Source organism: Nanorana parkeri, unplaced genomic scaffold (assembly GCF_000935625.1).
Source record: "Nanorana parkeri isolate BGI_ZX_2015 unplaced genomic scaffold, ASM93562v1 scaffold113, whole genome shotgun sequence".
Lineage (NCBI taxonomy): Eukaryota > Metazoa > Chordata > Amphibia > Anura > Dicroglossidae > Nanorana > Nanorana parkeri.
Window position 1 is genome coordinate 1392674 of NW_017306381.1, and position 6760 is coordinate 1399433.

Below are 6760 nucleotides of genomic sequence, written 5' to 3' on the forward strand. Positions count from 1 at the left end.
GAAAAAAATAACAGACAGTGTGGCTCCATGCCATGCGACCCCATGAAAAAAAAAAAGCATGGGTTTCCCCCCAAATCTCTTACCAGACCCTTGATTCGAGCAACAGCCGGGCAGAGAAGGAAAGGCGGGGACAATCGCGCCCGCAGACCCCCACAACCACATGGGCGAGGGTTGTGGGGAAGAGGCCATTGTACTCATCAACATGGGGACCCTGCCCCATGTTGAGGGCAAGTGGCCTGGTATGGTGTGGGCGGTGGGCACACACGATCGCCCCCCACCCTTTCATGCTCTGCCAGGCTGCTGCTCAGCTCAAGGGTGTGGTAAGAGATTTGGGGCGTTTGGGGTCCACCATAAAATTCCTACCAGAACTAAAGGGTCTGGCATAAATTGGGGTGGTAGGAAATTTATGTTGGTATGCCTACTTCGCTCCTTCTGGAGGTAACAGAATCACCGAACCCTATGCTTAGCCAAATGTTTGGCTATTCACTCTCAGCTGCCAAAGTTTGCTTCACCCGATCCAGATGTTGCATCAGCCGAGGCCGATGAGCTCTTCCCTTCGCTTCAACCGGATGAGCTAAAGCAGTCCAGTTGAGGCGAAGGAAGGCGAAGCGAGCCAAAGGCAGCCAACATTCGGCTACAAATAGCCATTCATGGATGCAGTTAATAGCCATACAGGCTAATAGCCTTTGGTTAGCTTCGGTTATTCATTCGGCTGCCTTTGGGAGCTGAGTGAATAATCCCCTTGGTTTTGGAATGGGATGCCCAGCAAGCTCAAATAGGTGTGATTGTCTGGTGCCCACAAACGTTTGGCCATATAGTATATTTGCATAGAATGTTGTATATCTAAAGGGATGCCAGGAGGTTGGCTTTTTCATTTTTATTACAACAATGGCAGAATGGGTGACTGTCTGTGGTCCTGACTCCATTAGGGCCCATGGGGATGATTAAATAAAATTTAAAAAAAATATTAATCTCCACAGCCACAGAAAGGTTTCCTTTAAGTTAATTAACTGATCATAGGCAATACATATGCACTGTATATACCTGGAAGCATCATTTTGATATTATCTGTCGCCGTCATAGGAGTGATTTGCAAAGAGTACTTTGCTGCATAGGATCCAACTCAAAATTCAAATGCTTCACTCCAAAGCCTTCTGAATTGTTTCACAAACCCATGGCAGATGCAAAACACAAATTTCTGTGTACAATGACTCTTACGTGTGATCCTATTACCCATTGCATGCATTATATTGTGCCATCAATTTATATACTGTTCATTCAGAGCAGTCCCTGCCCTTGAGGAGCTTATACTCTAAGGTCCTGATCTCACACACAATAGGGCCAATTTAAACAGGAGCCAATTAACCTACCAGCATGTCTTTGGAGTGTGGGAGGAAAGCCACACAAGCACAGGGGGAACATACACACTCCTTGCAGATAGTAACCTGACCAAATATGGATTTGAACAGTGACGTGCGGTACCTCCGGTTCCGGGTGAGGCATCCCCCAGCCTCGCCTCCAGCACGTCCCGCCGCGCCCCATCCCCAACCCAGTCCCCAAACTAGTGTGAAGAAGGAGGAGATAGGGAGGAGCCCCCCTGTCCCTCACTTGCTCGTCACGGCTGAGGCATTGAGATCGATGGCCTCAGTGTTTGCTTTTTTTGATTGGACAGCTTGGACCAATAGCTCTTTACCATTGGTCCAAGCCATCCACAGAGCTCACGCCTCTAACAAAGAGTAGAGGCTGTGACAGCTCTTGCCTCACTAGTTAGGTTACACAAGCAGTGGGGAAGCCCACTGCTGTGTAACCCAACTACCTGTCAAAAGCCGGATGCAGCTCCGTCCATGACAGGTTTAACAGTGGGGAGGCTTTCCCTGCTGTGTAACCTGTTAGATGCCGATCTGAATGGAGAAAAAGCTGTCAGCTTCAGACTTGACGCTGACAGCTTTTTCCTCCATAATTCTAGGTGAGGCTCTGTCTCCCCCGCCTCCCCTGACCGACCGCATGTCCCTGGATTTAAAGGGGGACTTTAAAGGTAGTAGTGCTAACCACTGAGCCACTGTGCTGCCCAATTAAACTGGCGCGGGGGGGTTATGAAAGTAAAAAGTCCAAAAGCCCAGGTTATAATTAGAGTGAATCTAAAGCAAAATCCTTTTTCATTGTTGTAGATATAGTATGTAATGGATTAAAAATCCCTATTACTTTACTTTGTTTGTCCCACTTGGGAGATATCCCTCATGGAGACTCCATTGCCAGACCATTCATTTTATCAACAATCATCCCGTAAGATTATATGTGCATGTATCATATTTTAAGCATGTTATTAACCTTTTATTAGTCAAAACCTTAAAGTGTAACTCCAGCTGTTGGTATAAAAGCAGAGCTACATGATGGTGTTTAGGACTCGGACATCAAGAATCCAACATATATCTGTCCCTGGGCCAAATTCAGTACTGCTACTTTTCACAATGTAAACATAAGGACAGTGCCTTAAGAGAGTACTGAAGCCACGTTTTTACTTTTGGACACAGTAAGGGAGGGTTATAATCCCTGTCGGCTTTTTTGCCATTTGTGCCGCATTTAACATTATTTCCTGTTCAATAACCACAGTAGGAAGTGAGAGAAATTCCCTCCAAAGTGAGGGAAATCTCTGGTGGTCAGCAGGGTCACCAATATCAGTGTCCCCATTGGAAGACCACCCATCCCTGTTCTGGCAACAACCCAAAATTTGAGATTTTCTTTTTACTTTCAGTGATAATGGCCACCAGGGCAAATAGAGAGGGTGAATCTCCCTAATGGGCACACAGTCAGCAATACTATCCTGACAGGTGTTCTAATTCCTTTCTACTCCTTCCAGAACCCCAAAACATCTTTCTTCAGTTGCACATTAAGCCATAATGTTCCTAGCCAGTCTGAGCTTTGTTTACATTTTGGTACCCTGTTGGTGTTCCTAAGCTCAGGCCATTGATACTCCTGTTATGGAAGATCCAGTAGTCAAAGTGGGAATGGACAGTTGCTGGGTTATACATATTTATCCTCACCATTCAGTCACTTGGGAGATTGCTCAGTGGTGTGAGCTGGTGATAAATATTTGGTGCAACCTTCCAGAGTGTTCCTCCCTCTCCAGGGCTTGGGGGAATCAGTTCCTGGACTGTTGAGTCTATGCTGCTCTGGGCTCTATTCATAGTAAGCTATGCAAAAGCTGCACATTGAGCAATGAAGAGACCTCCTATAAAGGAGAGCACCCATGGCAGCCCACATAGATTAAAGCTGGCCACGCAATTGTAGATTTCCGAACGAAAGATCTGTTTTTCCCAGCCGATAATGCCAGCAGACACTTGACGAATGCCGAACTAAATTTCGTTTTATTTTTACATTCGATTTTGGAATGAATGGAGCTTCCTGAACGAAAACCACATTCACTGTTAGAATTTTGTTCATTCAAGAAAGATTTTCCATCTTGCTCCTTCTAGTTTTTTCGTCACTACGGTCAACATCGATTGTCAATTTGACCCCATCAACTAATAGGAACACGAATGAAGGTTATTTCGTATGAAAGAGGTGTATGGCGAGCTTAAGCATAGCTGAACTGACCACATGGAACAAGGACACACTTGTCGACCTTCAGAGTTGGAGTGTCTGATGTACTCATTCACAAGATACTATTTGGTTTTTTTGGGTATCCTGTTCCCTCATCCTCTTTCCCTTGTCTGTGTCCAGCAAAAAACTAAAAGAAAAACAGCTAAAGAGACTGGTGCCTATCTGTGCTGTCCCACCACAAGCCAAGGAGCCTGGGAGCCTAAAGGAGAACTCTGAGGTGAGTGCTTTTCACTCACCTCATAGTTCTAGCCGACCTGTGACAATGAGACTGTCACAGGTCGGCTCAGTAGATCGGGAGGTGAGCGAACACATACCGGCGTTCGCTCACCTCTCGATCCTGTCACGGCTCTCTGCCGTGACAGGGAAGAGGCTGGATTCCCCCCTCCACGCTCCGATCCGCCAGCGCTGACTGGCGGAACAGACGGGGGAGGGGTCGGGTACAACTGGCTCTGCTTCTAGATAGGCAGAGACAGCTGTCAGTCACGCAGCTGGGCGGATCCTGGCACAATTGTCGGGATCCGCTTCAGCTGTGGCGTCTCAGTATACCGCGAGCTACAGCTCGCGGTATACTGAGCCTAAGGTGACGGGAGGACGCTAGTTTGTGTCCTCCCGTTACCCTAAGGAGAACTATGGGGAAAAGCCTTAACCCCATAGTTCTCCTTTAATTCAAATCAAGTGGACTGGGACATTTGGAGTGCATACCTACTAGGTGGCATGGTGTTCACCTCACATGACCTTGGCAGTAGTAATGTTACATAAGTCTATGAGATGACTGACTCTGTCCACATTTACCTCTGCATGGGAAAATTCATGACAAACAAGCAAACAGGTTCTTTTCCAAACTTTATTCATCCAGACCCAAACCATACAAGATATGATGACAGGTATCATAGCATATAGACAGCATAGTTCCCAATTTACTGATGAGAAAGAGGAACACCTTTTGGTAGAAAGTATGTAGGCAAAGAACAGACTTCTGTTATGTGTCCCAGTTACATGGACCATAAGAATTAACATACAGAAATGATTGGTTAAACCTATCAATGATTTTCCTTTACCACTACTTTTCTGTTATATTGGCTTTTCAGAATAACAAAGGCAATATTATAGGGGCTGGATGAAGGGTTTAATATAGTCTAAAATGTCTATAGTTTTTCTTTGCTCAGAGGTCTTGTAGATAGACCCAGGTGATCAAGTTCAAAAATCAAGATGTTAATTCTTGTTTAGACAATTTTGTTGTTAAAGTTCCATATGTACCAAACAAAATGCAATATCTCCATCTCATAACATGCTAGCATGTGTTGGTCTGACATATAGGGCCGCACCGTACAGAGAAATTGTATTTTATACATCATGAAAGGGCAAAATGGTCCCGACACTGATTCTTATGCACTTACTATAACACACCCACAAGCCTCACCGTGTGCCACCTCTTATATATCTGCTATTGTCCATAGTTCCACTGATTGGCCAAAGTAAAAAGAACATTCCCCAGTCAATTTTCTATACAATTAAAAAAAACGCACCTAAAATTCACATATAGAGTTCCACATAATGCATGCAAATCCAAGTGAAACCGGCCTACTTCATTTTTGTGACGTTGTCCTACAAGTGCAACAGCAAAACGTTTCCCAGCACACTCACCAGCCAGCATGCAAAAAAACCTGTCTAACCTGTCTAAAGGTTAAAAACAGAGGTTTAGATATGTTGTCATGTTTTCTGCCTTGAGGAAGGGACCCTGCGTGGCCTCGAAACGTCGGTTTCGTTGATTTCTATGACGCCTTTTTGTCCAATAAAAGGACATGTTTGCTTTTGATTACTGAGTGCTGGTGATTCTTTGCCTTTTCCTGTGTTTGCACGGCGCCATCCGTGAACTAAATCACCATCATCTCTTAAATTGGCCGGGACTGCTGTGAGGTGTGCGGAGGGCTCTCCCCAACGATCTACAGTTTAGATACACATCTTCTGCAGAAAGCCACACAGCCTCGACAAGGCACCTCTATATAGTGCGGTCCTAACTCTAAACCATGAGAGTCTCCATCTTGGAGCACATGTAGCAAAATATAAAACTGGGTGCAGGTTCGCCACAAGGCACCTTGCTTAAAAGCTGGTTATGAGTTGATGAGTGTGCTTGCCATTTGTTTTGCTTGACTGATTTGGTGCAGTGACACACTGGGGGTCTCAGCTGCCGTTGTGATATGCGGGGTCCCTTGTGTGTCCATGTGCCTTCAAGGTGGTTTGGCTGCCTCCTGGCGTACCTGCACCCAATTTTAGCTTTTGCTACATGTGCTCCAAAATGGAGACTCTCATAGGTTAGAGTTGGAACCGCAATACACAGAGGGGCCTTGACGAGGCAATGAGGCTTCAAATATTCTGCAGAAGACATGTATCTAAAACCTCTGTTTTTAAACTTAGCGGTTAGACAGGTTTTTTTGCATGCTGGCTGGTGGGTGTGCTGGGAAACTTTTTGATGTTGTACTGTATAAAACCCTTCCATGCTTGCTTGAAAGATGGTTATGAGTTGATGAGTGCGTTTGCCATTTGTTTTGTTTTGGTTGTCCTATAAGTAACCCCTTCCCATCCCCAAGTAAAGCCCACCTGGTAAAATGCCTTCCTCCCATTTCCAGCTTTCTTTGCTGTGTGGCCCTAACAGGAACTGCAAAACCTTTGCAAAAAAACAGTACAAAATTCCGGCCATGTCCACTTCCTTCTGCGCATGTGTGGAGGATGGCTGGAGGTTGGAGTAGAGTGCAGATCACCCATAGTAATGAATAAGGCGGTGGCATGCATGCTTGGTTAACCAGTATATTTTCTTTGAAAAAGCTGTGCAGTGCCAGACACAGTGAAGATTTGTTGAATGTGGGCTACACTCAGATGTACGGGGGGCAGTGGCGTAACTATAGCCATAGCAGTCTAGGCGGCTGCTATGGGACCTGGGGGTGGAAGGGGGCCCCATTAGGTTGCTGAAACAAATTAAACATAGAACATGTGAAGATAACACAGTATTGTATCAATAAGGGTTGAAGCGGTGGTTGACAACCCTAATCCTCTGTAGAGTCTACAGTGTAGGAAAGCTGATGTCAGATGCACAACAGGAGTCTTTGGGATGTTTGTGTCATTGGTCACAGCTCAGAGAAAGGTTGTCAGGCGCCCCCCCCCC